At 42.0% G+C, this 27,422-nt stretch overlaps 23 non-coding genes across 23 annotated transcripts; 16 read left to right on the forward strand and 7 right to left on the reverse strand.

The window, feature by feature from the left end:
* Positions 1 to 969: 969 nt before the first annotated feature.
* On the reverse strand, positions 970 to 1,064 carry TRNAI-UAU (transfer RNA isoleucine (anticodon UAU)). The gene is made up of 2 exons: positions 1,027 to 1,064; positions 970 to 1,005 (listed from the first exon to the last, which is right to left on the reverse strand). It is a non-coding gene; the product is annotated as a tRNA-Ile (tRNA).
* A 412-nt stretch (positions 1,065 to 1,476) lies between these two features.
* TRNAS-GCU (transfer RNA serine (anticodon GCU)) lies at positions 1,477 to 1,558 on the forward strand. The gene has a single exon. It is a non-coding gene; the product is annotated as a tRNA-Ser (tRNA).
* Positions 1,559 to 2,633: 1,075 nt separating this feature from the next.
* On the forward strand, positions 2,634 to 2,715 carry TRNAS-GCU (transfer RNA serine (anticodon GCU)). The gene has a single exon. It is a non-coding gene; the product is annotated as a tRNA-Ser (tRNA).
* A 741-nt stretch (positions 2,716 to 3,456) lies between these two features.
* TRNAT-UGU (transfer RNA threonine (anticodon UGU)) lies at positions 3,457 to 3,528 on the forward strand. The gene has a single exon. It is a non-coding gene; the product is annotated as a tRNA-Thr (tRNA).
* A 1,174-nt stretch (positions 3,529 to 4,702) lies between these two features.
* TRNAI-UAU (transfer RNA isoleucine (anticodon UAU)) lies at positions 4,703 to 4,797 on the reverse strand. The gene is made up of 2 exons: positions 4,760 to 4,797; positions 4,703 to 4,738 (listed from the first exon to the last, which is right to left on the reverse strand). It is a non-coding gene; the product is annotated as a tRNA-Ile (tRNA).
* A 1,088-nt stretch (positions 4,798 to 5,885) lies between these two features.
* Positions 5,886 to 5,957, forward strand: TRNAT-UGU (transfer RNA threonine (anticodon UGU)). The gene has a single exon. It is a non-coding gene; the product is annotated as a tRNA-Thr (tRNA).
* A 1,680-nt stretch (positions 5,958 to 7,637) lies between these two features.
* TRNAS-GCU (transfer RNA serine (anticodon GCU)) lies at positions 7,638 to 7,719 on the forward strand. The gene has a single exon. It is a non-coding gene; the product is annotated as a tRNA-Ser (tRNA).
* Positions 7,720 to 8,308: 589 nt separating this feature from the next.
* TRNAT-UGU (transfer RNA threonine (anticodon UGU)) lies at positions 8,309 to 8,380 on the forward strand. The gene has a single exon. It is a non-coding gene; the product is annotated as a tRNA-Thr (tRNA).
* A 1,158-nt stretch (positions 8,381 to 9,538) lies between these two features.
* Positions 9,539 to 9,633, reverse strand: TRNAI-UAU (transfer RNA isoleucine (anticodon UAU)). Its single transcript has 2 exons — positions 9,596 to 9,633; positions 9,539 to 9,574 (listed from the first exon to the last, which is right to left on the reverse strand). It is a non-coding gene; the product is annotated as a tRNA-Ile (tRNA).
* A 412-nt stretch (positions 9,634 to 10,045) lies between these two features.
* On the forward strand, positions 10,046 to 10,127 carry TRNAS-GCU (transfer RNA serine (anticodon GCU)). Its single transcript has one exon. It is a non-coding gene; the product is annotated as a tRNA-Ser (tRNA).
* A 589-nt stretch (positions 10,128 to 10,716) lies between these two features.
* On the forward strand, positions 10,717 to 10,788 carry TRNAT-UGU (transfer RNA threonine (anticodon UGU)). The gene has a single exon. It is a non-coding gene; the product is annotated as a tRNA-Thr (tRNA).
* A 1,158-nt stretch (positions 10,789 to 11,946) lies between these two features.
* Positions 11,947 to 12,041, reverse strand: TRNAI-UAU (transfer RNA isoleucine (anticodon UAU)). Its single transcript has 2 exons — positions 12,004 to 12,041; positions 11,947 to 11,982 (listed from the first exon to the last, which is right to left on the reverse strand). It is a non-coding gene; the product is annotated as a tRNA-Ile (tRNA).
* A 412-nt stretch (positions 12,042 to 12,453) lies between these two features.
* On the forward strand, positions 12,454 to 12,535 carry TRNAS-GCU (transfer RNA serine (anticodon GCU)). Its single transcript has one exon. It is a non-coding gene; the product is annotated as a tRNA-Ser (tRNA).
* A 589-nt stretch (positions 12,536 to 13,124) lies between these two features.
* TRNAT-UGU (transfer RNA threonine (anticodon UGU)) lies at positions 13,125 to 13,196 on the forward strand. The gene has a single exon. It is a non-coding gene; the product is annotated as a tRNA-Thr (tRNA).
* Positions 13,197 to 19,988: 6,792 nt separating this feature from the next.
* TRNAI-UAU (transfer RNA isoleucine (anticodon UAU)) lies at positions 19,989 to 20,083 on the reverse strand. Its single transcript has 2 exons — positions 20,046 to 20,083; positions 19,989 to 20,024 (listed from the first exon to the last, which is right to left on the reverse strand). It is a non-coding gene; the product is annotated as a tRNA-Ile (tRNA).
* A 411-nt stretch (positions 20,084 to 20,494) lies between these two features.
* TRNAS-GCU (transfer RNA serine (anticodon GCU)) lies at positions 20,495 to 20,576 on the forward strand. Its single transcript has one exon. It is a non-coding gene; the product is annotated as a tRNA-Ser (tRNA).
* A 589-nt stretch (positions 20,577 to 21,165) lies between these two features.
* Positions 21,166 to 21,237, forward strand: TRNAT-UGU (transfer RNA threonine (anticodon UGU)). Its single transcript has one exon. It is a non-coding gene; the product is annotated as a tRNA-Thr (tRNA).
* Positions 21,238 to 22,397: 1,160 nt separating this feature from the next.
* Positions 22,398 to 22,492, reverse strand: TRNAI-UAU (transfer RNA isoleucine (anticodon UAU)). Its single transcript has 2 exons — positions 22,455 to 22,492; positions 22,398 to 22,433 (listed from the first exon to the last, which is right to left on the reverse strand). It is a non-coding gene; the product is annotated as a tRNA-Ile (tRNA).
* A 412-nt stretch (positions 22,493 to 22,904) lies between these two features.
* Positions 22,905 to 22,986, forward strand: TRNAS-GCU (transfer RNA serine (anticodon GCU)). Its single transcript has one exon. It is a non-coding gene; the product is annotated as a tRNA-Ser (tRNA).
* Positions 22,987 to 23,575: 589 nt separating this feature from the next.
* Positions 23,576 to 23,647, forward strand: TRNAT-UGU (transfer RNA threonine (anticodon UGU)). Its single transcript has one exon. It is a non-coding gene; the product is annotated as a tRNA-Thr (tRNA).
* Positions 23,648 to 24,807: 1,160 nt separating this feature from the next.
* On the reverse strand, positions 24,808 to 24,902 carry TRNAI-UAU (transfer RNA isoleucine (anticodon UAU)). Its single transcript has 2 exons — positions 24,865 to 24,902; positions 24,808 to 24,843 (listed from the first exon to the last, which is right to left on the reverse strand). It is a non-coding gene; the product is annotated as a tRNA-Ile (tRNA).
* Positions 24,903 to 25,313: 411 nt separating this feature from the next.
* Positions 25,314 to 25,395, forward strand: TRNAS-GCU (transfer RNA serine (anticodon GCU)). The gene has a single exon. It is a non-coding gene; the product is annotated as a tRNA-Ser (tRNA).
* A 1,898-nt stretch (positions 25,396 to 27,293) lies between these two features.
* Positions 27,294 to 27,365, forward strand: TRNAT-UGU (transfer RNA threonine (anticodon UGU)). The gene has a single exon. It is a non-coding gene; the product is annotated as a tRNA-Thr (tRNA).
* Positions 27,366 to 27,422: the final 57 nt, after the last annotated feature.

The following is a 27,422-nucleotide window of genomic DNA, read 5'->3' on the forward strand; positions in this document are numbered from 1 at the left end:
TTCTCACCCTGCCGGGCAAAGCCAAATAAGCCATGCATATTTACAGTTCCTTTGAAAGGCAGAGCAAGGACTAGGACCTCTGTTCCGACTGAATCTGCATCCACAGAAAGGATGTTATAAGGCCCTACAAATTTCACCAAGGAGATGTGAAAGTCTTCCCCCATAAAATACTTTTTTTCCCAGATACCCCGGCTCTTAGGCAAATGAGGTTACTCCTCAAAACCCCACCCCCACTCACCATAAATATCCTTCTCTCCTGCTGTCCATTCAAATGATACAAGGTATCTTGTACATAGAGAGAAAGGGAGAATAGGCAGACTTGCTTCAAAGATTTGGTGACTTTGGATGGGTGGGTTGAATGAAGAAGTGAACCTGGTTTCTGGGAAAGGAGTATCGAGATGAAGATGAGGAAAAGTGAACATGGACCACATTCATAGGTTAGAGAAATACATTTAATAGGTTGAATGGTTTTGAAAAGTGAACTTCGAGCAGTAATTGTTGTTTTTTAAACTGCAAAGAAATTAAAAATGAATGTGGGATTGGAGGCACACTCTGAGCAGAAAAGCACCATAAGCTGCTATGGTGCAACTCAAGATGGTGAATAGAACCTTTAATATGATGATGCTCTTCTTTTGCTAGTTTTTTCGAGTCACCTTTTATTGTAAGTAGCTGATACAGCATTTTTTGCAGCTCTTCAGTTTATGGTTATCATGTGAGAACACTGTTTTCATCATATTTATTATTCTACAAATGTATTTTTAAATGCACTGATGTGGTGTTTGCATGAAATGCAAGATGGCACATCATGGAATGTTTAAACTGAGCATCGCGGAGGATATGTGATATTTGGCACCCAGAGGAGTAGGACACGTAGATCCTATAAGAAGTAAAGACTCTCTAGCAAGGGCCGTCCATACTCTGAGTTTAAACTTTACTTTTTGTGAAATGGTTTATGAAAAACAACACGGCTGCTCCAGGTGAGGCTCGAACTCACAACCTCGGCATGGCTCAGTGCAAGTACTGCTGTATAAGTACCGCGCGCTAACCGATTGCGCCACTGGAGCTCTCTCTTTTCACATCTCCCCAGGTGAGCCATCTACAGCTGACCAAGTAGATGACAGACACTGCTCCATCATTCACTGTGCAAGATCGACTCACATGCTAGCATGTTATCATGACTATTAAAAATACAGTCCAAACGGAATAGATTCTATAATTGTCCTATAACATATGCTCTGTCTATTCAAAACCCCATAGAATTATATCTTGACAGTTCTGACAAAGTCTAGGGGAATCTTATGAATATTTGTAATTAGCACATAGTAAGAATTTCCCAAAAATGAAATGTAGGTCCCTGATTGGGGGAAGACGTGGAATGTGAGATCTTGTCTCAGCTGTTTTTTTCTTTTTTAGGTACAGTATATTGACACTTCAGTACCTTTTGTGAAGCAAGGTTTCAGATGGGGCTGTAGGGCAGACGAGGTGGCCGAGTGGTTAAGGCGATGGACTGCTAATCCATTGTGCTCTGCACGCGTGGGTTCGAATCCCACCTTCGTCGGAAAGCCATCAGAGTCTCTTTTGATGGCCAGCATTTCTTGTAGTATAATTACACTCTCTTTCAAGACAGAGCCAGGATCCGCTAGATGGGATCATCTGACTGTTCCATTTTAACAAATATGTCAAATAAAGTGAAGTATTTTGTGCGTAATAGAAATTAGATCTTTCATGGAGTTTCCAGAGGATTGCCTTTCACTCACTCCTGGCTTATTAACCAGTTTGGATAAATAGATTGATAAGAAAGCAGCTCTTACTCCTAAAGTTTAGGCCGTCTCAAATGAATGACTGTTAACATATGTCTGCCCCACAGAGACAGATCACTTCTAATAAGTGGGTTCTCTATATGTCACTGATTGCAGACATACTAACTAGAGCTATCGGTATGGTCTTGAATGCGAAAACTCTTATTTTCTCATATGAAAATGTAGTTTTTCATACTTCAAAAAAAAGTGCCTTAAGCGTGGTCTTCAATGTGTGCGCGCACGTGGACATTCATATGCAACTACGTTTCCATACAGAGTCTCAAAATCATAGATATATTCATACCTCAGTAAGAATACATGTTGCAATTTACATCCTGCGTGCAGACTGGCCTTGTAGCTCAGTGACAGAGCACTGGTCTTGTAAACCAGGGGTCATGAGTTCAAGCCTCATCAGGGCCTTTTTACATGAGTCTTTCTGTATGTTGTTTTCAAGTCATTCTTCCCTGGAGTCACACCTTGCTTTAGGATTGCTTATTGCCAAGCTTTCCTTTCCTGCTTTCATATTATCAAGAAAATATCATGAAGATCATTGAATTATAAATTATTGCCTCACCCCTTCCAATCGCCTGACGAACGCCTGACAAACGCCATTCTCACCCTGGCGGGCAAGCCCTGCCGGGCAAAGCCAAATAAGCCATGCATATTTGTAATTAGCACATAGTAAGAATTTCCCAAAAATGAAATGTAGGTCCCTGATGGGGGAAGACGTGGAATGTGAGATCTTGCCTCAGCTGTTTTTTTCTTTTTTAGGTACAGTATATTGACACTTCAGTACCTTTTGTGAAGCAAGGTTTCAGATGGGGCTGTAGGGCAGACGAGGTGGCCGAGTGGTTAAGGCGATGGACTGCTAATCCATTGTGCTCTGCACGCGTGGGTTCGAATCCCACCTTCGTCGGAAAGCCATCATACTTCCAAAAAAAGTGCCTTAAGTAAGGGTGGGCGTAGTTCGCGAAGTAGCACTTCGCGAAGCTACGCAAAGTGAAGTTCGCACTACGCGAGCTACGCGTAGCACTTCGCGAACTGCGAAGTAACATGTTCGCACTGTGCAAGATGTTGTTTTCAATGATTGCACAGTGCGGACAAGCAACCGGCACTGTGCAATCATTGAAAATGGCATCTTGCACAGTGCGAGCTGTAGTTTTCTGCTGCTCGAGTAGATTTTTACTCGAGCTGCAGCTTTCTCAACGCGAACTGGTAGTTTCTCATCGCGAGCGGTCGCGAGCATACGCGACCCCTCGCAATGAGAAACCTGACCTTCTCGCATTGGGAATCTCGCCGGGAGGTTTATTTTCCATGCTCGCGATCGCGAACAAGGAAAAAGTCTCGCCAGGATGTCATTTTGCTTGCTCGCGGTCGCGAGCAAGCAAAAAATGACCGCAGCACTACGCAACACTACGCTACGCGTGTTCGCACTGTGCTACGTGCAGTTCGCGTAGTGCGAAGTAGCGCGAACTTCGCAAACTACGCGAGCGTAGCGTAGTGCTTCGCCCAGGCCTAGCCTTAAGCATGGTCTTCAATGTGTGCGCGCACGTGGACATTCATATGCAACTACGTTTCCATACAGAGTCTCAAAATCATAGATATATTCATACCTCAGTAAGAATACATGTTGCAATTTACATCCTGCGTGCAGACTGGCCTTGTAGCTCAGTGGCAGAGCACTGGTCTTGTAAACCAGGGGTCATGAGTTCAAGCCTCATCAGGGCCTTTTTACATGAGTCTTTCTGTATGTTGTTTTCAAGTCATTCTTCCCTGGAGTCACACCTTGCTTTAGGATTGCTTATTGCCAAGCTTTCCTTTCCTGCTTTCATATTATCAAGAAAATATCATGAAGATCATTGAATTATAAATTATTGCCTCACCCCTTCCGATCGCCTGACGAACGCCTGACAAACGCCATTCTCACCCTGCCGGGCAAGCCCTGCCGGGCAAAGCCAAATAAGCCATGCATATTTACAGTTCCTTTGAAAGGCAGAGCGAGGACTAGGACCTCTGTTCCGACTGAATCTGCATCCACAGAAAGGATGTTATAAGGCCCTACAAATTTCACCAAGGAGATGTGAAAGTCTTCCCCCATAAAATACTTTTTTTCCCAGATACCCCGGCTCTTAGGCAAATGAGGTTACTCCTCAAAACCCCACCCCCACTCACCATAAATATCCTTCTCTCCTGCTGTCCATTCAAATGATACAAGGTATCTTGTACATAGAGAGAAAGGGAGAATAGGCAGACTTGCTTCAAAGATTTGGTGACTTTGGATGGGTGGGTTGAATGAAGAAGTGAACCTGGTTTCTGGGAAAGGAGTATCGAGATGAAGATGAGGAAAAGTGAACATGGACCACATTCATAGGTTAGAGAAATACATTTAATAGGTTGAATGGTTTTGAAAAGTGAACTTCGAGCAGTAATTGTTGTTTTTTAAACTGCAAAGAAATTAAAAATGAATGTGGGATTGGAGGCACACTCTGAGCAGAAAAGCACCATAAGCTGCTATGGTGCAACTCAAGATGGTGAATAGAACCTTTAATATGATGATGCTCTTCTTTTGCTAGTTTTTTCGAGTCACCTTTTATTGTAAGTAGCTGATACAGCATTTTTTGCAGCTCTTCAGTTTATGGTTATCATGTGAGAACACTGTTTTCATCATATTTATTATTCTACAAATGTATTTTTAAATGCACTGATGTGGTGTTTGCATGAAATGCAAGATGGCACATCATGGAATGTTTAAACTGAGCATCGCGGAGGATATGTGATATTTGGCACCCAGAGGAGTAGGACACGTAGATCCTATAAGAAGTAAAGACTCTCTAGCAAGGGCCGTCCATACTCTGAGTTTAAACTTTACTTTTTGTGAAATGGTTTATGAAAATCAACACGGCTGCTCCAGGTGAGGCTCGAACTCACAACCTCGGCATAGCTCAGTGCAAGTACTGCTGTATAAGTACCGCGCGCTAACCGATTGCGCCACTGGAGCTCTCTCTTTTCACATCTCCCCAGGTGAGCCATCTACAGCTGACCACGTAGATGACAGACACTGCTCCATCATTCACTGTGCAAGATCGACTCACATGCTAGCATGTTATCATGACTATTAAAAATACAGTCCAAACGGAATAGATTCTATAATTGTCCTATAACATATGCTCTGTCTATTCAAAACCCCATAGAATTATATCTTGACAGTTCTGACAAAGTCTAGGGGAATCTTATGAATATTTGTAATTAGCACATAGTAAGAATTTCCCAAAAATGAAATGTAGGTCCCTGATGGGGGAAGACGTGGAATGTGAGATCTTGCCTCAGCTGTTTTTTTCTTTTTTAGGTACAGTATATTGACACTTCAGTACCTTTTGTGAAGCAAGGTTTCAGATGGGGCTGTAGGGCAGACGAGGTGGCCGAGTGGTTAAGGCGATGGACTGCTAATCCATTGTGCTCTGCACGCGTGGGTTCGAATTCCACCTTCGTCGGAAAGCCATCAGAGTCTCTTTTGATGGCCAGCATTTCTTGTAGTATAATTACACTTACACTCTCTTTCAAGACAGAGCCAGGATCCGCTAGATGGGATCATCTGACTGTTCCATTTTAACAAATATGTCAAATAAAGTGAAGTATTTTGTGCGTAATAGAAATTAGATCTTTCATGGAGTTTCCAGAGGATTGCCTTTCACTCACTCCTGGCTTATTAACCAGTTTGGATAAATAGATTGATAAGAAAGCAGCTCTTACTCCTAAAGTTTAGGCCGTCTCAAATGAATGACTGTTAACATATGTCTGCCCCACAGAGACAGATCACTTCTAATAAGTGGGTTCTCTATATGTCACTGATTGCAGACATACTAACTAGAGCTATCGGTATGGTCTTGAATGCGAAAACTCTTATTTTCTCATATGAAAATGTAGTTTTTCATACTTCCAAAAAAAGTGCCTTAAGCATGGTCTTCAATGTGTGCGCGCACGTGGACATTCATATGCAACTACGTTTCCATACAGAGTCTCAAAATCATAGATATATTCATACCTCAGTAAGAATACATGTTGCAATTTACATCCTGCGTGCAGACTGGCCTTGTAGCTCAGTGGCAGAGCACTGGTCTTGTAAACCAGGGGTCATGAGTTCAAGCCTCATCAGGGCCTTTTTACATGAGTCTTTCTGTATGTTGTTTTCAAGTCATTCTTCCCTGGAGTCACACCTTGCTTTAGGATTGCTTATTGCCAAGCTTCCCTTTCCTGCTTTCATATTATCAAGAAAATATCATGAAGATCATTGAATTATAAATTATTGCCTCACCCCTTCCGATCGCCTGACGAACGCCTGACAAACGCCATTCTCACCCTGGCGGGCAAGCCCTGCCGGGCAAAGCCAAATAAGCCATGCATATTTACAGTTCCTTTGAAAGGCAGAGCGAGGACTAGGACCTCTGTTCCGACTGAATCTGCATCCACAGAAAGGATGTTATAAGGCCCTACAAATTTCACCAAGGAGATGTGAAAGTCTTCCCCCATAAAATACTTTTTTTCCCAGATACCCCGGCTCTTAGGCAAATGAGGTTACTCCTCAAAACCCCACCCCCACTTACCATAAATATCCTTCTCTCCTGCTGTCCATTCAAATGATACAAGGTATCTTGTACATAGAGAGAAAGGGAGAATAGGCAGACTTGCTTCAAAGATTTGGTGACTTTGGATGGGTGGGTTGAATGAAGAAGTGAACCTGGTTTCTGGGAAAGGAGTATCGAGATGAAGATGAGGAAAAGTGAACATGGACCACATTCATAGGTTAGAGAAATACATTTAATAGGTTGAATGGTTTTGAAAAGTGAACTTCGAGCAGTAATTGTTGGTTTTTAAACTGCAAAGAAATTAAAAATGAATGTGGGATTGGAGGCACACTCTGAGCAGAAAAGCACCATAAGCTGCTATGGTGCAACTCAAGATGGTGAATAGAACCTTTAATATGATGATGCTCTTCTTTTGCTAGTTTTTTCGAGTCACCTTTTATTGTAAGTAGCTGATACAGCATTTTTTGCAGCTCTTCAGTTTATGGTTATCATGTGAGAACACTGTTTTCATCATATTTATTATTCTACAAATGTATTTTTAAATGCACTGATGTGGTGTTTGCATGAAATGCAAGATGGCACATCATGGAATGTTTAAACTGAGCATCGCGGAGGATATGTGATATTTGGCACCCAGAGGAGTAGGACACGTAGATCCTATAAGAAGTAAAGACTCTCTAGCAAGGGCCGTCCATACTCTGAGTTTAAACTTTACTTTTTGTGAAATGGTTTATGAAAAACAACACGGCTGCTTCAGGTGAGGCTCAAACTCACAACCTCGGCATAGCTCAGTGCAAGTACTGCTGTATAAGTACCGCGCGCTAACCGATTGCGCCACTGGAGTTCTCTCTTTTCACATCTCCCCAGGTGAGCCATCTACAGCTGACCAAGTAGATGACAGACACTGCTCCATCATTCACTGTGCAAGATCGACTCACATGCTAGCATGTTATCATGACTATTAAAAATACAGTCCAAACGGAATAGATTCTATAATTGTCCTATAACATATGCTCTGTCTATTCAAACCCCATAGAATTATATCTTGACAGTTCTGACAAAGTCTAGGGGAATCTTATGAATATTTGTAATTAGCACATAGTAAGAATTTCCCAAAAATGAAATGTAGGTCCCTGATTGGGGGAAGACGTGGAATGTGAGATCTTGCCTCAGCTGTTTTTTTCTTTTTTAGGTACAGTATATTGACACTTCAGTACCTTTTGTGAAGCAAGGTTTCAGATGGGGCTGTAGGGCAGACGAGGTGGCCGAGTGGTTAAGGCGATGGACTGCTAATCCATTGTGCTCTGCACGCGTGGGTTCGAATCCCACCTTCGTCGGAAAGCCATCAGAGTCTCTTTTGATGGCCAGCATTTCTTGTAGTATAATTACACTCTCTTTCAAGACAGAGCCAGGATCCGCTAGATGGGATCATCTGACTGTTCCATTTTAACAAATATGTCAAATAAAGTGAAGTATTTTGTGCGTAATAGAAATTAGATCTTTCATGGAGTTTCCAGAGGATTGCCTTTCACTCACTCCTGGCTTCTTAACCAGTTTGGATAAATAGATTGATAAGAAAGCAGCTCTTACTCCTAAAGTTTAGGCCGTCTCAAATGAATGACTGTTAACATATGTCTGCCCCACAGAGACAGATCACTTCTAATAAGTGGGTTCTCTATATGTCACTGATTGCAGACATACTAACTAGAGCTATCGGTATGGTCTTGAATGCGAAAACTCTTATTTTCTCATATGAAAATGTAGTTTTTCATACTTCCAAAAAAAGTGCCTTAAGCATGGTCTTCAATGTGTGCGCGCACGTGGACATTCATATGCAACTACGTTTCCATACAGAGTCTCAAAATCATAGATATATTCATACCTCAGTAAGAATACATGTTGCAATTTACATCCTGCGTGCAGACTGGCCTTGTAGCTCAGTGGCAGAGCACTGGTCTTGTAAACCAGGGGTCATGAGTTCAAGCCTCATCAGGGCCTTTTTACATGAGTCTTTCTGTATGTTGTTTTCAAGTCATTCTTCCCTGGAGTCACACCTTGCTTTAGGATTGCTTATTGCCAAGCTTCCCTTTCCTGCTTTCATATTATCAAGAAAATATCATGAAGATCATTGAATTATAAATTATTGCCTCACCCCTTCCGATCGCCTGACGAACGCCTGACAAACGCCATTCTCACCCTGGCGGGCAAGCCCTGCCGGGCAAAGCCAAATAAGCCATGCAGAAAGGCAGAGCGAGGACTAGGACCTCTGTTCCGACTGAATCTGCATCCACAGAAAGGATGTTATAAGGCCCTACAAATTTCACCAAGGAGATGTGAAAGTCTTCCCCCATAAAATACTTTTTTTCCCAGATACCCCGGCTCTTAGGCAAATGAGGTTACTCCTCAAAACCCCACCCCCACTCACCATAAATATCCTTCTCTCCTGCTGTCCATTCAAATGATACAAGGTATCTTGTACATAGAGAGAAAGGGAGAATAGGCAGACTTGCTTCAAAGATTTGGTGACTTTGGATGGGTGGGTTGAATGAAGAAGTGAACCTGGTTTCTGGGAAAGGAGTATCGAGATGAAGATGAGGAAAAGTGAACATGGACCACATTCATAGGTTAGAGAAATACATTTAATAGGTTGAATGGTTTTGAAAAGTGAACTTCGAGCAGTAATTGTTGTTTTTTAAACTGCAAAGAAATTAAAAATGAATGTGGGATTGGAGGCACACTCTGAGCAGAAAAGCACCATAAGCTGCTATGGTGCAACTCAAGATGGTGAATAGAACCTTTAATATGATGATGCTCTTCTTTTGCTAGTTTTTTCGAGTCACCTTTTATTGTAAGTAGCTGATACAGCATTTTTTGCAGCTCTTCAGTTTATGGTTATCATGTGAGAACACTGTTTTCATCATATTTATTATTCTACAAATGTATTTTTAAATGCACTGATGTGGTGTTTGCATGAAATGCAAGATGGCACATCATGGAATGTTTAAACTGAGCATCGCGGAGGATATGTGATATTTGGCACCCAGAGGAGTAGGACACGTAGATCCTATAAGAAGTAAAGACTCTCTAGCAAGGGCCGTCCATACTCTGAGTTTAAACTTTACTTTTTGTGAAATGGTTTATGAAAAACAACACGGCTGCTCCAGGTGAGGCTCGAACTCACAACCTCGGCATGGCTCAGTGCAAGTACTGCTGTATAAGTACCGCGCGCTAACCGATTGCGCCACTGGAGCTCTCTCTTTTCACATCTCCCCAGGTGAGCCATCTACAGCTGACCAAGTAGATGACAGACACTGCTCCATCATTCACTGTGCAAGATCGACTCACATGCTAGCATGTTATCATGACTATTAAAAATACAGTCCAAACGGAATAGATTCTATATTTGTTCTATAACATATGCTCTGTCTATTCAAAACCCCATAGAATTAGATCTTGACAGTTCTGACAAAGTCTAGGGGAATCTTATGAATATTTGTAATTAGCACATAGTAAGAATTTCCCAAAAATGAAATGTAGGTCCCTGATTGGGGGAAGACGTGGAATGTGAGATCTTGCCTCAGCTGTTTTTTTCTTTTTTAGGTACAGTATATTGACACTTCAGTACCTTTTGTGAAGCAAGGTTTCAGATGGGGCTGTAGGCCAGACGAGGTGGCCGAGTGGTTAAGGCGATGGACTGCTAATCCATTGTGCTCTGCACGCGTGGGTTCGAATCCCACCTTCGTCGGAAAGCCATCAGGGTCTCTTTTGATGGCCAGCATTTCTTGTAGTATAATTACACTCTCTTTCAAGACAGAGCCAGGATCCGCTAGATGGGATCATCTGACTGTTCCATTTTAACAAATATGTCAAATAAAGTGAAGTATTTTGTGCGTAATAGAAATTAGATCTTTCATGGAGTTTCCAGAGGATTGCCTTTCACTCACTCCTGGCTTATTAACCAGTTTGGATAAATAGATTGATAAGAAAGCAGCTCTTACTCCTAAAGTTTAGGCCGTCTCAAATGAATGACTGTTAACATATGTCTGCCCCACAGAGACAGATCACTTCTAATAAGTGGGTTCTCTATATGTCACTGATTGCAGACATACTAACTTGAGCTATCGGTATGGTCTTGAATGCGAAAACTCTTATTTTCTCATATGAAAATGTAGTTTTTCATACTTCCAAAAAAAGTGCCTTAAGCATGGTCTTCAATGTGTGCGCGCACGTGGACATTCATATGCAACTACGTTTCCATACAGAGTCTCAAAATCATAGATATATTCATACCTCAGTAAGAATACATGTTGCAATTTACATCCTGCGTGCAGACTGGCCTTGTAGCTCAGTGGCAGAGCACTGGTCTTGTAAACCAGGGGTCATGAGTTCAAGCCTCATCAGGGCCTTTTTACATGAGTCTTTCTGTATGTTGTTTTCAAGTCATTCTTCCCTGGAGTCACACCTTGCTTTAGGATTGCTTATTGCCAAGCTTCCCTTTCCTGCTTTCATATTATCAAGAAAATATCATGAAGATCATTGAATTATAAATTATTGCCTCACCCCTTCCGATCGCCTGACGAACGCCTGACAAACGCCATTCTCACCCTGGCGGGCAAGCCCTGCCGGGCAAAGCCAAATAAGCCATGCAGAAAGGCAGAGCGAGGACTAGGACCTCTGTTCCGACTGAATCTGCATCCACAGAAAGGATGTTATAAGGCCCTACAAATTTCACCAAGGAGATGTGAAAGTCTTCCCCCATAAAATACTTTTTTTCCCAGATACCCCGGCTCTTAGGCAAATGAGGTTACTCCTCAAAACCCCACCCCCACTCACCATAAATATCCTTCTCTCCTGCTGTCCATTCAAATGATACAAGGTATCTTGTACATAGAGAGAAAGGGAGAATAGGCAGACTTGCTTCAAAGATTTGGTGACTTTGGATGGGTGGGTTGAATGAAGAAGTGAACCTGGTTTCTGGGAAAGGAGTATCGAGATGAAGATGAGGAAAAGTGAACATGGACCACATTCATAGGTTAGAGAAATACATTTAATAGGTTGAATGGTTTTTAAAAGTGAACTTCGAGCAGTAATTGTTGTTTTTTAAACTGCAAAGAAATTAAAAATGAATGTGGGATTGGAGGCACACTCTGAGCAGAAAAGCACCATAAGCTGCTATGGTGCAACTCAAGATGGTGAATAGAACCTTTAATATGATGATGCTCTTCTTTTGCTAGTTTTTTCGAGTCACCTTTTATTGTAAGTAGCTGATACAGCATTTTTTGCAGCTCTTCAGTTTATGGTTATCATGTGAGAACACTGTTTTCATCATATTTATTATTCTACAAATGTATTTTTAAATGCACTGATGTGGTGTTTGCATGAAATGCAAGATGGCACATCATGGAATGTTTAAACTGAGCATCGCGGAGGATATGTGATATTTGGCACCCAGAGGAGTAGGACACGTAGATCCTATAAGAAGTAAAGACTCTCTAGCAAGGGCCGTCAATACTCTGAGTTTAAACTTTACTTTTTGTGAAATGGTTTATGAAAAACAATACGGCTGTTCCAGGTGAGGCTCGAACTCACAACCTCGGCATGGCTCAGTGCAAGTACTGCTGTATAAGTACCGCGCGCTAACCGATTGCGCCACTGGAGCTCTCTCTTTTCACATCTCCCCAGGTGAGCCATCTACAGCTGACCAAGTAGATGACAGACACTGCTCCATCATTCACTGTGCAAGATCGACTCACATGCTAGCATGTTATCATGACTATTAAAAATACAGTCCAAACGGAATAGATTCTATAATTGTCCTATAACATATGCTCTGTCTATTCAAAACCCCATAGAATTATATCTTGACAGTTCTGACAAAGTCTAGGGGAATCTTATGAATATTTGTAATTAGCACATAGTAAGAATTTCCCAAAAATGAAATGTAGGTCCCTGATTGGGGGAAGACGTGGAATGTGAGATCTTGCCTCAGCTGTTTTTTTCTTTTTTAGGTACAGTATATTGACACTTCAGTACCTTTTGTGAAGCAAGGTTTCAGATGGGCCTGTAGGGCAGACGAGGTGGCCGAGTGGTTAAGGCGATGGACTGCTAATCCATTGTGCTCTGCACGCGTGGGTTCGAATCCCACCTTCGTCGGAAAGCCATCAGAGTCTCTTTTGATGGCCAGCATTTCTTGTAGTATAATTACACTCTCTTTCAAGACAGAGCCAGGATCCGCTAGATGGGATCATCTGACTGTTCCATTTTAACAAATATGTCAAATAAAGTGAAGTATTTTGTGCGTAATAGAAATTAGATCTTTCATGGAGTTTCCAGAGGATTGCCTTTCACTCACTCCTGGCTTATTAACCAGTTTGGATAAATAGATTGATAAGAAAGCAGCTCTTACTCCTAAAGTTTAGGCCGTCTCAAATGAATGACTGTTAACATATGTCTGCCCCACAGAGACAGATCACTTCTAATAAGTGGGTTCTCTATATGTCACTGATTGCAGACATACTAACTAGAGCTATCGGTATGGTCTTGAATGCGAAAACTCTTATTTTCTCATATGAAAATGTAGTTTTTCATACTTCCAAAAAAAGTGCCTTAAGCATGGTCTTCAATGTGTGCGCGCACGTGGACATTCATATGCAACTACGTTTCCATACAGAGTCTCAAAATCATAGATATATTCATACCTCAGTAAGAATACATGTTGCAATTTACATCCTGCGTGCAGACTGGCCTTGTAGCTCAGTGGCAGAGCACTGGTCTTGTAAACCAGGGGTCATGAGTTCAAGCCTCATCAGGGCCTTTTTACATGAGTCTTTCTGTATGTTGTTTTCAAGTCATTCTTCCCTGGAGTCACACCTTGCTTTAGGATTGCTTATTGCCAAGCTTCCCTTTCCTGCTTTCATATTATCAAGAAAATATCATGAAGATCATTGAATTATAAATTATTGCCTCGGGGGCGTGGCTTGGATGCCGCGCAAGATGGCCGGCTAGGTACGGAGCTCCGCCGCATCGACCACCTCACGGCGTTTTTTCCCGATGTAAACGGGACCGCTACTGAGCACCGTTGCCGGATTTGGCTGGCGGAACACTAGCAAAATCGGCGGAGCAGCTTTTCATCGCTTGTGGAGCCGTTTTCGCCCCTCTCCGCGATGAATTCCCTGCCCCTCACGGAGCCGCCATTTTGAAGCTCTTTCGAGCATCGGAGCCTCTGCTCACAGGAGCTGTCACTACACGACGTACCACTGGACACCAATGAACTTTCAGACACCGACTTCACTTCAGGGGTGAGACTTATATATATTGTGCAAGACACCTTTACTGCGTTTTTTCTCTCCTCCTCCACATTAGAGGAAACGTCCAAATACGCAGTTTTACGGCGCTTCACCCCTGACAACTGGATGTTTCCCGCCCTAACATGCTCACTGCTCTGAAATACTTTTTATCCTAAATTTCCTCCTCATGGCGCTATGATAACAACGTTCTCTGAGACTTTTTGCCCGTTTCTCCTGCGCCTCAGCTACTTCAGGATGCTCCTTCCTGTGCTTCCATTTTAGTCATTCTCCCCTTTTTTGTACTCGTTATTTAGCATACTCTAATTCTCTGTCGCCTTTTCCACTGAGTTACATCTGAGTGCTTCTCCCTCTCTTTGGAGATATTTCTGGAACATTTCACATGCACCTTTAGTCTTCTCACAGGGAATTGAGACTATATTGTCGCACGTTCATTCCTTTCTATGGTCAACTTACGCAAACCTAAATTTGTCTTCATACCATCGAGGAGTACTTCAGGTGCATCTTCATCTGGTACTAATAGAGCCACTGTGTCTGCGAAAATGACGACTCCAAAATCATCATTGGCTCATACTAACACCAGTAAGTCTTCCCCACCCGCTCCGGCGGGCAAGCGCCTCAAGCAAAATTCTCCTACGCCAGAAGACAATCCTTCTCATTCTTCTATTGACCAAATTCTAGAGGAATTGCGTGCGCTGCGCCCATTTATTGAAAAGACGAGTACAGATATGCAGCTTTTAAAAGATAAATGGGAAAATATGGATGCCCGTCTCTCTACTGTTGAACAGCACCTTCCTAAAGTTCAGTCCAACACACAACGTATAGACTCTTTAGAAAAAACGGTCCTCTCACTCCAAAAGCATACAGAGGATTTGGAAAATCGAAATAGGAGGAATAACCTCCGTATTTACAATTTGCCGGAAAATCTTGAGGGGGATAATCCAGTAACTTTCTTCACCACTTTCTTGTCGAAACTTCTGGACCTACCACCTTCCACCTCCATTAGTATACAAAGAGCCCATAGACTAGGTGCCAGAACGGGCTCCTCCTCAAAACCTCGTGGAGTCATTATTTTATTTCTGAAATACACAGATCTTTTATTGATTCTCTCAGCCGCGAGGAGTAAAAGACAAGTGTCTTGGCAAGGTCAACGAGTATATCTATCTCAAGATGTCTCTAATGTCACCGCCTCCAGACGTAAAGAATTTCTGGCTATGCGTCCCTCTCTGCGCGCCTTGGGAGCAAGATATGGCTTGTTTCATCCTTGTACTCTCAGAGTCACCTATCGAGAAAAGACTTGGTCATTTCAGGAACCTGGAGAATTAAGGAACTTTCTTCTTCTACACAGTGGAGAAGGGATGGACGCCTCCTCTTCTGCTTCGACCAGTGGCTGAAATTGGACTTTTATTGTTTAACTTGTTTGTCTTCCTAATGGCTTGTCTTTGACTTTGTGTATTCTCCTTACTTCTCATCTCAGTTCTTACACTCTCTATTCGTATCTCTTCTCTCCTTTATCTGTTTCTGGCATCTCCTATATATCCCTCTTTTTTCTTTTTCTACTCTCTGGACTTCTATTTTTACGTCTACATGTTATGTATGTTAACATTTTTCCCTTTTTTCCTCCCCAGACGGATATGTATCGGATACTCCTCTCAACACCTTGTCCCATTCCATGTTCCTTTTGTGCGGTCTCGATGTGGTTCTCCTCCTGATCCTGGTCCGTACGTCTTGTAAAGCATCATCACCTCCCCACCTTCCCCATGTGTATTTTTTTTTCTCTTTCAGGTATGTTTAACGCAGTCATCCTTCTGGATTTGTACTGTCTTCTATGCATTCTCTCTTCTCTTCCTTCTTCCTTCCCCACTGGTCTCCCTTCCCTTTTCCCATCCCTCCCCTTCTCCCTTTTCCTTTTTCTTCTCCCTTTTCTACCTGTTCTTCCTTCTTCCTTTTTGAAGAGTTTTATGGTTAATACTTCTATACAGTTTGAATTATTATTACATGTACAGTATGTTTTTGCAAATCTTGATTTAGATCAGTTTAGTAAGCTTTCACCTTCAAAGTTGTTTCATGGAATGTGAAAGGATTTAATCACCCTATCAAAAGGCAAAGAGTACTCTCCCACCTTTCCTCTTACAATCCAGATATCGTCCTTATCCAAGAAACTCACCTATCTGACATCGAATCTTTAAAGCTAAAGCGATTATGGGTTGGAACTGTTTTATTTTCTTCTGCTTCCCAAAAAAAGAATGGAGTAGCCATTTTGATTCATAAGCGTCTCCAGTGTAAAGTAGTTCTAGAAGAAAAGGATGACGAGGGACGCTGGGTCTTAGCTAAACTACTAATTAACAATATCCCACTTACGATACTCAATGTTTACGGTCCCACATGTTTTGACTCCTCTTTTTGGCCCTCCATTACAGCAAAATGTATTCAGCGTAAAGATGATGCTTTTCTATTGGGTGGAGACTGTAACCAGATCATTGACCCATTTTTAGACCGAAGATCCTCTGTTCGTTTTTCTCCTCATAAACCTCATAAACAATTCCTTGACACTATCACCCAAACTCATTTGGTAGATTCATGGAGACTCACTCACCCAGACGTTATGGATTTTTCCTTCTTCTCTCCTCCTCATGCTTCCTTCTCCCGCTTAGACTATATCTTTCTCTCTTCATCTCTTTCTCAACACCTTATTTCTTCCTCTATTGAACCGATTGTTATCTCTGACCATGCTCCTATTATTACTGTTTTTGACCTTCTTCCTCCTACTCCTAAATCTTCTCGCTGGCGCTTCAACCCTTCTCTTCTTACTGATCCTCTTTTTTCCTCCTCTTTTCGTGCTTTTGCTTCTGAATTTTTTCATCTTAACTCTACGCCTGATACCCCACCTCATACTCTTTGGGATTCCTTCAAGGCCACAGCCCGAGGTTTTATTATTGATTTTGTCTCTAAAAAAAAGAAAAAATTCCTTCAAAAGCGTAAAGTCACCCTTGCACATATTAAATCTCTGGAACATCAATTCTATACTTCCTCTGATAAGATTATGTCTCCTGAATTGCTTAAGGCTAAGATTGCCTTTAACAAACTTACCACAGACTCTGCCTCCTCTTTTCTTCTCCGGAGCAGCGCGCGATTTTATGGAGGTAGAAATAAATCAGGTAAACTGTTAGCTAATTATTTAAAATCTCGTAAAGAACGTACTAATATTGATTCTATTTATTCCCCCTCTAATGTACTTCTTCATACCAATGCAGAAATTTTGGAACAATTCCACTCTTTTTATGAAACTTTATATACTCCGGAAAACCCTCCCACCCCAGAGCTTATTCAATCCTACTTTGACAACATACCTCAACCAGATACTTCCCACCTTAATATTTCGGCTGTTGATTCTGACCTTACGATTTCGGAACTGTCCTCTGCTCTATCCTCCCTCACTAAGGGGAAAACCCCAGGACCGGACGGCTTCCCAGTTGAATTCTACCTACATTTCTCAGACCTTCTTTTACCCCACCTTCTATCTCTATTTCAGTCTTTTTGTTCTACTGGATCAGCCCAAGGCTCTTTTCAGGACGCTACCATATGCCTTATCCCTAAAGATGGTAGAGACCCTAAGTTCTGTAAAAATTATCGACCTATATCTCTAGTTAATGTTGACTATAAAATTTTTGCGAAACTATTAGCCCTTCGCCTTGACCCGCTCCTACCACATCTTATAGGGAAAGAACAATGCGGCTTTGTTAAGGGCCGCTTGACCTCGGATAACTCTAGACTCTTTCTTAATGTTTTAAGTAAAGCCCCTTCACTATCGATTCCCCTTGCAGCCATTTCAGTAGATGCTGAGAAAGCCTTTGACCGGGTTGACTGGTCTTTTCTTCTGGCCTCCTTAAAATGGCACGGCTTTAACCCTAAATTCATATCTTATATTTCTTTGATATATTCTATGCCCAAAGCGTCTGTTCTCGTTAATGGTCAACTCACTTCCCCATTCACACTTCAACGTGGTGTTCGTCAGGGCTGTCCCTTATCACCTCTTTTATTTATTTTAGCGCTTGAACCTTTCCTTACCTCCATACGCAATAATCCATCCATCTCTGGCTTCCCGTACGGTAAACGTCATCTTAAGTTGTCTGCATATGCTGACGATATTCTTTTATTTATTTCTGACCCGCCTACCTCAGTCCCCGCATTACTAAACGAATTTCAGAAATTCTCCTTGGTCTCCGGTTACAAAATAAACTCGGACAAAACAGAGATTCTTCCTTTAACCAAACTTTGTCTCCCCCACTTTTTCACGGCTACTGGCTTTGCTTGGAATTCTACAAAAATTAAATATCTCGGCGTTCTTTTTTCTAGCTCTATATCCTCCTCCATTCAACTCAACATGAATGCAGTCATATCTAGGATAGACTCATTACTCACCTCTTGGAATCCACTATTTCTTTCCTGGTGGGGCCGTCTTGACTCCATCAGAATGATGATTGCCCCTATTTTGATCTACTTATTATCCATGCTCCCACTTCGTATCCCAAACTCCTATTTCCGTCGCATTGATTCTACGTTGTCCAAATTTCTTTGGAAGCAGAAAAAAGCCCGCATATCGCTTTCCAACTTACGTAAATCTAAACTTAATGGTGGTACCAACTTTCCAGACTTTCGCCTCTATCATAAGTCCTTTTCCCTTCGACAGGCTTCCCGCTGGTTATCTCAGGAACCCTCCCCTTTTTCTCCCCTCTGGCTTTGTGTTGAACAGGAACTACTGCTTCCGTACTCTTTCCAAGAAGTAATTCGTTTTACCTCTAAAGCCCCATGCCTTAATCCCCTTTTATTCAAGCATACTTCTTCTCTTCTGCGCCCTTTAGTTTCACCTTCCTCAGTAACGCAGGAATCCTTCCTACTATTGCCTATATGGTACAATTCACTTCTATTAATTAATTTAGCTTTATATTGACCTTCTTCATACTTCTTTTTCATTCATGCAATTACTCATATGATGGTCTTTTACTGTACTTTTTGATTGCCATTGACTGTATTTCCTATTATTGCTTACCCATCCTCTACGATCAATACCATGTTTTTGTTTTCTTCTCTCCTCCCTTCCCCCCCCTCCTTCCCTCCCCATCATTTAAAATGCTTTGTTTTTCATTGTGATATTGGCTGCTTCTACTTTCTTTGTCCCATCTTATACCTTTGTTCTCATATTGGCTGATGTCACCTTATTGTAATACTTATTTTTCTCTAATAAAGCTTTCAAACATAAAAAAAATAAATTATTGCCTCACCCCTTCCGATCGCCTGACGAACGCCTGACAAACGCCATTCTCACCCTGGCGGGCAAGCCCTGCCGGGCAAAGCCAAATAAGCCATGCATATTTACAGTTCCTTTGAAAGGCAGAGCGAGGACTAGGACCTCTGTTCCGACTGAATCTGCATCCACAGAAAGGATGTTATAAGGCCCTACAAATTTCACCAAGGAGATGTGAAAGTCTTCCCCCATAAAATACTTTTTTTCCCAGATACCCCGGCTCTTAGGCAAATGAGGTTACTCCTCAAAACCCCACCCCCACTCACCATAAATATCCTTCTCTCCTGCTGTCCATTCAAATGATACAAGGTATCTTGTACATAGAGAGAAAGGGAGAATAGGCAGACTTGCTTCAAAGATTTGGTGACTTTGGATGGGTGGGTTGAATGAAGAAGTGAACCTGGTTTCTGGGAAAGGAGTATCGAGATGAAGATGAGGAAAAGTGAACATGGACCACATTCATAGGTTAGAGAAATACATTTAATAGGTTGAATGGTTTTGAAAAGTGAACTTCGAGCAGTAATTGTTGTTTTTTAAACTGCAAAGAAATTAAAAATGAATGTGGGATTGGAGGCACACTCTGAGCAGAAAAGCACCATAAGCTGCTATGGTGCAACTCAAGATGGTGAATAGAACCTTTAATATGATGATGCTCTTCTTTTGCTAGTTTTTTCGAGTCACCTTTTATTGTAAGTAGCTGATACAGCATTTTTTGCAGCTCTTCAGTTTATGGTTATCATGTGAGAACACTGTTTTCATCATATTTATTATTCTACAAATGTATTTTTAAATGCACTGATGTGGTGTTTGCATGAAATGCAAGATGGCACATCATGGAATGTTTAAACTGAGCATCGCGGAGGATATGTGATATTTGGCACCCAGAGGAGTAGGACACGTAGATCCTATAAGAAGTAAAGACTCTCTAGCAAGGGCCGTCCATACTCTGAGTTTAAACTTTACTTTTTGTGAAATGGTTTATGAAAAACAACACGGCTGCTCCAGGTGAGGCTCGAACTCACAACCTCGGCATGGCTCAGCGCAAGTACTGCTGTATAAGTACCGCACGCTAACCGATTGCGCCACTGGAGCTCTCTCTTTTCACATCTCCCCAGGTGAGCCATCTACAGCTGACCAAGTAGATGACAGACACTGCTCCATCATTCACTGTGCAAGATCGACTCACATGCTAGCATGTTATCATGACTATTAAAAATACAGTCCAAACGGAATAGATTCTATAATTGTCCTATAACATATGCTCTGTCTATTCAAAACCCCATAGAATTAGATCTTGACAGTTCTGACAAAGTCTAGGGGAATCTTATGAATATTTGTAATTAGCACATAGTAAGAATTTCCCAAAAATGAAATGTAGGTCCCTGATTGGGGGAAGACGTGGAATGTGAGAACTGGCTCAGCTGTTTTTTTCTTTTTTAGGTACAGTATATTGACACTTCAGTACCTTTTGGGAAGCAAGGTTTCAGCTGGGGCTGTAGGGCAGACGAGGTGGCCGAGTGGTTAAGGCGATGGACTGCTAATCCATTGTGCTCTGCACGCGTGGGTTCGAATCCCACCTTCGTCGGAAAGCCATCAGGGTCTCTTTTGATGGCCAGCATTTCTTGTAGTATAATTACACTCTCTTTCAAGACAGAGCCAGGATCCGCTAGATGGGATCATCTGACTGTTCCATTTTAACAAATATGTCAAATAAAGTGAAGTATTTTGTGCGTAATAGAAATTAGATCTTTCATGGAGTTTCCAGAGGATTGCCTTTCACTCACTCCTGGCTTATTAACCAGTTTGGATAAATAGATTGATAAGAAAGCAGCTCTTACTCCTAAAGTTTAGGCCGTCTCAAATGAATGACTGTTAACATATGTCTGCCCCACAGAGACAGATCACTTCTAATAAGTGGGTTCTCTATATGTCACTGATTGCAGACATACTAACTAGAGCTATCGGTATGGTCTTGAATGCGAAAACTCTTATTTTCTCATATGAAAATGTAGTTTTTCATACTTCCAAAAAAAGTGCCTTAAGCATGGTCTTCAATGTGTGCGCGCACGTGGACATTCATATGCAACTACGTTTCCATACAGAGTCTCAAAAACATAGATATATTCATACCTCAGTAAGAATACATGTTGCAATTTACATCCTGCGTGCAGACTGGCCTTGTAGCTCAGTGGCAGAGCACTGGTCTTGTAAACCAGGGGTCATGAGTTCAAGCCTCATCAGGGCCTTTTTACATGAGTCTTTCTGTATGTTGTTTTCAAGTCATTCTTCCCTGGAGTCACACCTTGCTTTAGGATTGCTTATTGCCAAGCTTCCCTTTCCTGCTTTCATATTATCAAGAAAATATCATGAAGATCATTGAATTATAAATTATTGCCTCACCCCTTCCGATCGCCTGACGAACGCCTGACAAACGCCATTCTCACCCTGCCGGGCAAAGCCAAATAAGCCATGCATATTTACAGTTCCTTTGAAAGGCAGAGCAAGGACTAGGACCTCTGTTCCGACTGAATCTGCATCCACAGAAAGGATGTTATAAGGCCCTACAAATTTCACCAAGGAGATGTGAAAGTCTTCCCCCATAAAATACTTTTTTTCCCAGATACCCCGGCTCTTAGGCAAATGAGGTTACTCCTCAAAACCCCACCCCCACTCACCATAAATATCCTTCTCTCCTGCTGTCCATTCAAATGATACAAGGTATCTTGTACATAGAGAGAAAGGGAGAATAGGCAGACTTGCTTCAAAGATTTGGTGACTTTGGATGGGTGGGTTGAATGAAGAAGTGAACCTGGTTTCTGGGAAAGGAGTATCGAGATGAAGATGAGGAAAAGTGAACATGGACCACATTCATAGGTTAGAGAAATACATTTAATAGGTTGAATGGTTTTGAAAAGTGAACTTCGAGCAGTAATTGTTGTTTTTTAAACTGCAAAGAAATTAAAAATGAATGTGGGATTGGAGGCACACTCTGAGCAGAAAAGCACCATAAGCTGCTATGGTGCAACTCAAGATGGTGAATAGAACCTTTAATATGATGATGCTCTTCTTTTGCTAGTTTTTTCGAGTCACCTTTTATTGTAAGTAGCTGATACAGCATTTTTTGCAGCTCTTCAGTTTATGGTTATCATGTGAGAACACTGTTTTCATCATATTTATTATTCTACAAATGTATTTTTAAATGCACTGATGTGGTGTTTGCATGAAATGCAAGATGGCACATCATGGAATGTTTAAACTGAGCATCGCGGAGGATATGTGATATTTGGCACCCAGAGGAGTAGGACACGTAGATCCTATAAGAAGTAAAGACTCTCTAGCAAGGGCCGTCCATACTCTGAGTTTAAACTTTACTTTTTGTGAAATGGTTTATGAAAAACAACACGGCTGCTCCAGGTGAGGCTCGAACTCACAACCTCGGCATAGCTCAGTGCAAGTACTGCTGTATAAGTACCGCGCGCTAACCAATTGCGCCACTGGAGCTCTCTCTTTTCACATCTCCCCAGGTGAGCCATCTACAGCTGACCAAGTAGATGACAGACACTGCTCCATCATTCACTGTGCAAGATCGACTCACATGCTAGCATGTTATCATGACTATTAAAAATACAGTCCAAACGGAATAGATTCTATAATTGTCCTATAACATATGCTCTGTCAATTCAAAACCCCATAGAATTATATCTTGACAGTTCTGACAAAGTCTAGGGGAATCTTATGAATATTTGTAATTAGCACATAGGAAGAATTTCCCCAAAATGAAATGTAGGTCCCTGATTGGGGGAAGACGTGGAATGTGAGATCGTGCCTCAGCTGTTTTTTTCTTTTTTAGGTACAGTATATTGACACTTCAGTACCTTTTGTGAAGCAAGGTTTCAGATGGGGCTGGAGGGCAGACGAGGTGGCCGAGTGGTTAAGGCGATGGACTGCTAATCCATTGTGCTCTGCACGCGTGGGTTCGAATCCCACCTTTGTCGGAAAGCCATCAGAGTCTCTTTTGATGGCCAGCATTTCTTGTAGTATAATTACACTCTCTTTCAAGACAGAGCCAGGATCCGCTAGATGGGATCATCTGACTGTTCCATTTTAACAAATATGTCAAATAAAGTGAAGTATTTTGTGCGTAATAGAAATTAGATCTTTCATGGAGTTTCCAGAGGATTGCCTTTCACTCACTCCTGGCTTATTAACCAGTTTGGATAAATAGATTGATAAGAAAGCAGCTCTTACTCCTAAAGTTTAGGCCGTCTCAAATGAATGACTGTTAACATATGTCTGCCCCACAGAGACAGATCACTTCTAATAAGTGGGTTCTCTATATGTCACTGATTGCAGACATACTAACTAGAGCTATCGGTATGGTCTTGAATGCGAAAACTCTTATTTTCTCATATGAAAATGTAGTTTTTCATACTTCCAAAAAAAGTGCCTTAAGCATGGTCTTCAATGTGTGCGCGCACGTGGACATTCATATGCAACTACGTTTCCATACAGAGTCTCAAAATCATAGATATATTCATACCTCAGTAAGAATACATGTTGCAATTTACATCCTGCGTGCAGACTGGCCTTGTAGCTCAGTGGCAGAGCACTGGTCTTGTAAACCAGGGGTCATGAGTTCAAGCCTCATCAGGGCCTTTTTACATGAGTCTTTCTGTATGTTGTTTTCAAGTCATTCTTCCCTGGAGTCACACCTTGCTTTAGGATTGCTTATTGCCAAGCTTCCCTTTCCTGCTTTCATATTATCAAGAAAATATCATGAAGATCATTGAATTATAAATTATTGCCTCACCCCTTCCGATCGCCTGACGAACGCCTGACAAACGCCATTCTCACCCTGCCGGGCAAAGCCAAATAAGCCATGCATATTTACAGTTCCTTTGAAAGGCAGAGCAAGGACTAGGACCTCTGTTCCGACTGAATCTGCATCCACAGAAAGGATGTTATAAGGCCCTACAAATTTCACCAAGGAGATGTGAAAGTCTTCCCCCATAAAATACTTTTTTTCCCAGATACCCCGGCTCTTAGGCAAATGAGGTTACTCCTCAAAACCCCACCCCCACTCACCATAAATATCCTTCTCTCCTGCTGTCCATTCAAATGATACAAGGTATCTTGTACATAGAGAGAAAGGGAGAATAGGCAGACTTGCTTCAAAGATTTGGTGACTTTGGATGGGTGGGTTGAATGAAGAAGTGAACCTGGTTTCTGGGAAAGGAGTATCGAGATGAAGATGAGGAAAAGTGAACATGGACCACATTCATAGGTTAGAGAAATACATTTAATAGGTTGAATGGTTTTGAAAAGTGAACTTCGAGCAGTAATTGTTGTTTTTTAAACTGCAAAGAAATTAAAAATGAATGTGGGATTGGAGGCACACTCTGAGCAGAAAAGCACCATAAGCTGCTATGGTGCAACTCAAGATGGTGAATAGAACCTTTAATATGATGATGCTCTTCTTTTGCTAGTTTTTTCGAGTCACCTTTTATTGTAAGTAGCTGATACAGCATTTTTTGCAGCTCTTCAGTTTATGGTTATCATGTGAGAACACTGTTTTCATCATATTTATTATTCTACAAATGTATTTTTAAATGCACTGATGTGGTGTTTGCATGAAATGCAAGATGGCACATCATGGAATGTTTAAACTGAGCATCGCGGAGGATATGTGATATTTGGCACCCAGAGGAGTAGGACACGTAGATCCTATAAGAAGTAAAGACTCTCTAGCAAGGGCCGTCCATACTCTGAGTTTAAACTTTACTTTTTGTGAAATGGTTTATGAAAAACAACACGGCTGCTCCAGGTGAGGCTCGAACTCACAACCTCGGCATAGCTCAGTGCAAGTACTGCTGTATAAGTACCGCACGCTAACCAATTGCGCCACTGGAGCTCTCTCTTTTCACATCTCCCCAGGTGAGCCATCTACAGCTGACCAAGTAGATGACAGACACTGCTCCATCATTCACTGTGCAAGATCGACTCACATGCTAGCATGTTATCATGACTATTAAAAATACAGTCCAAACGGAATAGATTCTATAATTGTCCTATAACATATGCTCTGTCTATTCAAAACCCCATAGAATTATATCTTGACAGTTCTGACAAAGTCTAGGGGAATCTTATGAATATTTGTAATTAGCACATAGTAAGAATTTCCCAAAAATGAAATGTAGGTCCCTGATGGGGGAAGACGTGGAATGTGAGATCTTGCCTCAGCTGTTTTTTTCTTTTTTAGGTACAGTATATTGACACTTCAGTACCTTTTGTGAAGCAAGGTTTCAGATGGGGCTGTAGGGCAGACGAGGTGGCCGAGTGGTTAAGGCGATGGACTGCTACTCCATTGTGCTCTGCACGCGTGGGTTCGAATCCCACCTTCGTCGGAAAGCCATCAGTGTCTCTTTTGATGGCCAGCATTTCTTGTAGTATAATTACACTCTCTTTCAAGACAGAGCCAGGATCCGCTAGATGGGATCATCTGACTGTTCCATTTTAACAAATATGTCAAATAAAGTGAAGTATTTTGTGCGTAATAGAAATTAGATCTTTCATGGAGTTTCCAGAGGATTGCCTTTCACTCACTCCTGGCTTATTAACCAGTTTGGATAAATAGATTGATAAGAAAGCAGCTCTTACTCCTAAAGTTTAGGCCGTCTCAAATGAATGACTGTTAACATATGTCTGCCCCACAGAGACAGATCACTTCTAATAAGTGGGTTCTCTATATGTCACTGATTGCAGACATACTAACTAGAGCTATCGGTATGGTCTTGAATGCGAAAACTCTTATTTTCTCATATGAAAATGTAGTTTTTCATACTTCAAAAAAAAGTGCCTTAAGCGTGGTCTTCAATGTGTGCGCGCACGTGGACATTCATATGCAACTACGTTTCCATACAGAGTCTCAAAATCATAGATATATTCATACCTCAGTAAGAATACATGTTGCAATTTACATCCTGTGTGCAGACTGGCCTTGTAGCTCAGTGACAGAGCACTGGTCTTGTAAACCAGGGGTCATGAGTTCAAGCCTCATCAGGGCCTTTTTACATGAGTCTTTCTGTATGTTGTTTTCAAGTCATTCTTCCCTGGAGTCACACCTTGCTTTAGGATTGCTTATTGCCAAGCTTTCCTTTCCTGCTTTCATATTATCAAGAAAATATCATGAAGATCATTGAATTATAAATTATTGCCTCACCCCTTCCAATCGCCTGACGAACGCCTGACAAACGCCATTCTCACCCTGGCGGGCAAGCCCTGCCGGGCAAAGCCAAATAAGCCATGCATATTTGTAATTAGCACATAGTAAGAATTTCCCAAAAATGAAATGTAGGTCCCTGATGGGGGAAGACGTGGAATGTGAGATCTTGCCTCAGCTGTTTTTTTCTTTTTTAGGTACAGTATATTGACACTTCAGTACCTTTTGTGAAGCAAGGTTTCAGATGGGGCTGTAGGGCAGACGAGGTGGCCGAGTGGTTAAGGCGATGGACTGCTAATCCATTGTGCTCTGCACGCGTGGGTTTGAATCCCACCTTCGTCGGAAAGCCATCATACTTCCAAAAAAAGTGCCTTAAGTAAGGGTGGGCGTAGTTCGCGAAGTAGCACTTCGCGAAGCTACGCAAAGTGAAGTTCGCACTACGCGAGCTACGCGTAGCACTTCGCGAACTGCGAAGTAACATGTTCGCACTGTGCAAGATGTTGTTTTCAATGATTGCACAGTGCGGACAAGCAACCGGCACTGTGCAATCATTGAAAATGGCATCTTGCACAGTGCGAGCTGTAGTTTTCTGCTGCTCGAGTAGATTTTTACTCGAGCTGCAGCTTTCTCAACGCGAACTGGTAGTTTCTCATCGCGAGCGGTCGCGAGCATACGCGACCCCTCGCAATGAGAAACCTGACCTTCTCGCGTTGGGAATCTCGCCGGGAGGTTTATTTTCCATGCTCGCGATCGCGAACAAGGAAAAAGTCTCGCCAGGATGTCATTTTGCTTGCTCGCGGTCGCGAGCAAGCAAAAAATGACCGCAGCACTACGCAACACTACGCTACGCGTGTTCGCACTGTGCTACGTGCAGTTCGCGTAGTGCGAAGTAGCGCGAACTTCGCAAACTACGCGAGCGTAGCGTAGTGCTTCGCCCAGGCCTAGCCTTAAGCATGGTCTTCAATGTGTGCGCGCACGTGGACATTCATATGCAACTACGTTTCCATACAGAGTCTCAAAATCATAGATATATTCATACCTCAGTAAGAATACATGTTGCAATTTACATCCTGCGTGCAGACTGGCCTTGTAGCTCAGTGGCAGAGCACTGGTCTTGTAAACCAGGGGTCATGAGTTCAAGCCTCATCAGGGCCTTTTTACATGAGTCTTTCTGTATGTTGTTTTCAAGTCATTCTTCCCTGGAGTCACACC

This window comes from Triturus cristatus, chromosome 12 (genome assembly GCF_964204655.1).
Source record: "Triturus cristatus chromosome 12, aTriCri1.1, whole genome shotgun sequence".
NCBI lineage: Eukaryota > Metazoa > Chordata > Amphibia > Caudata > Salamandridae > Triturus > Triturus cristatus.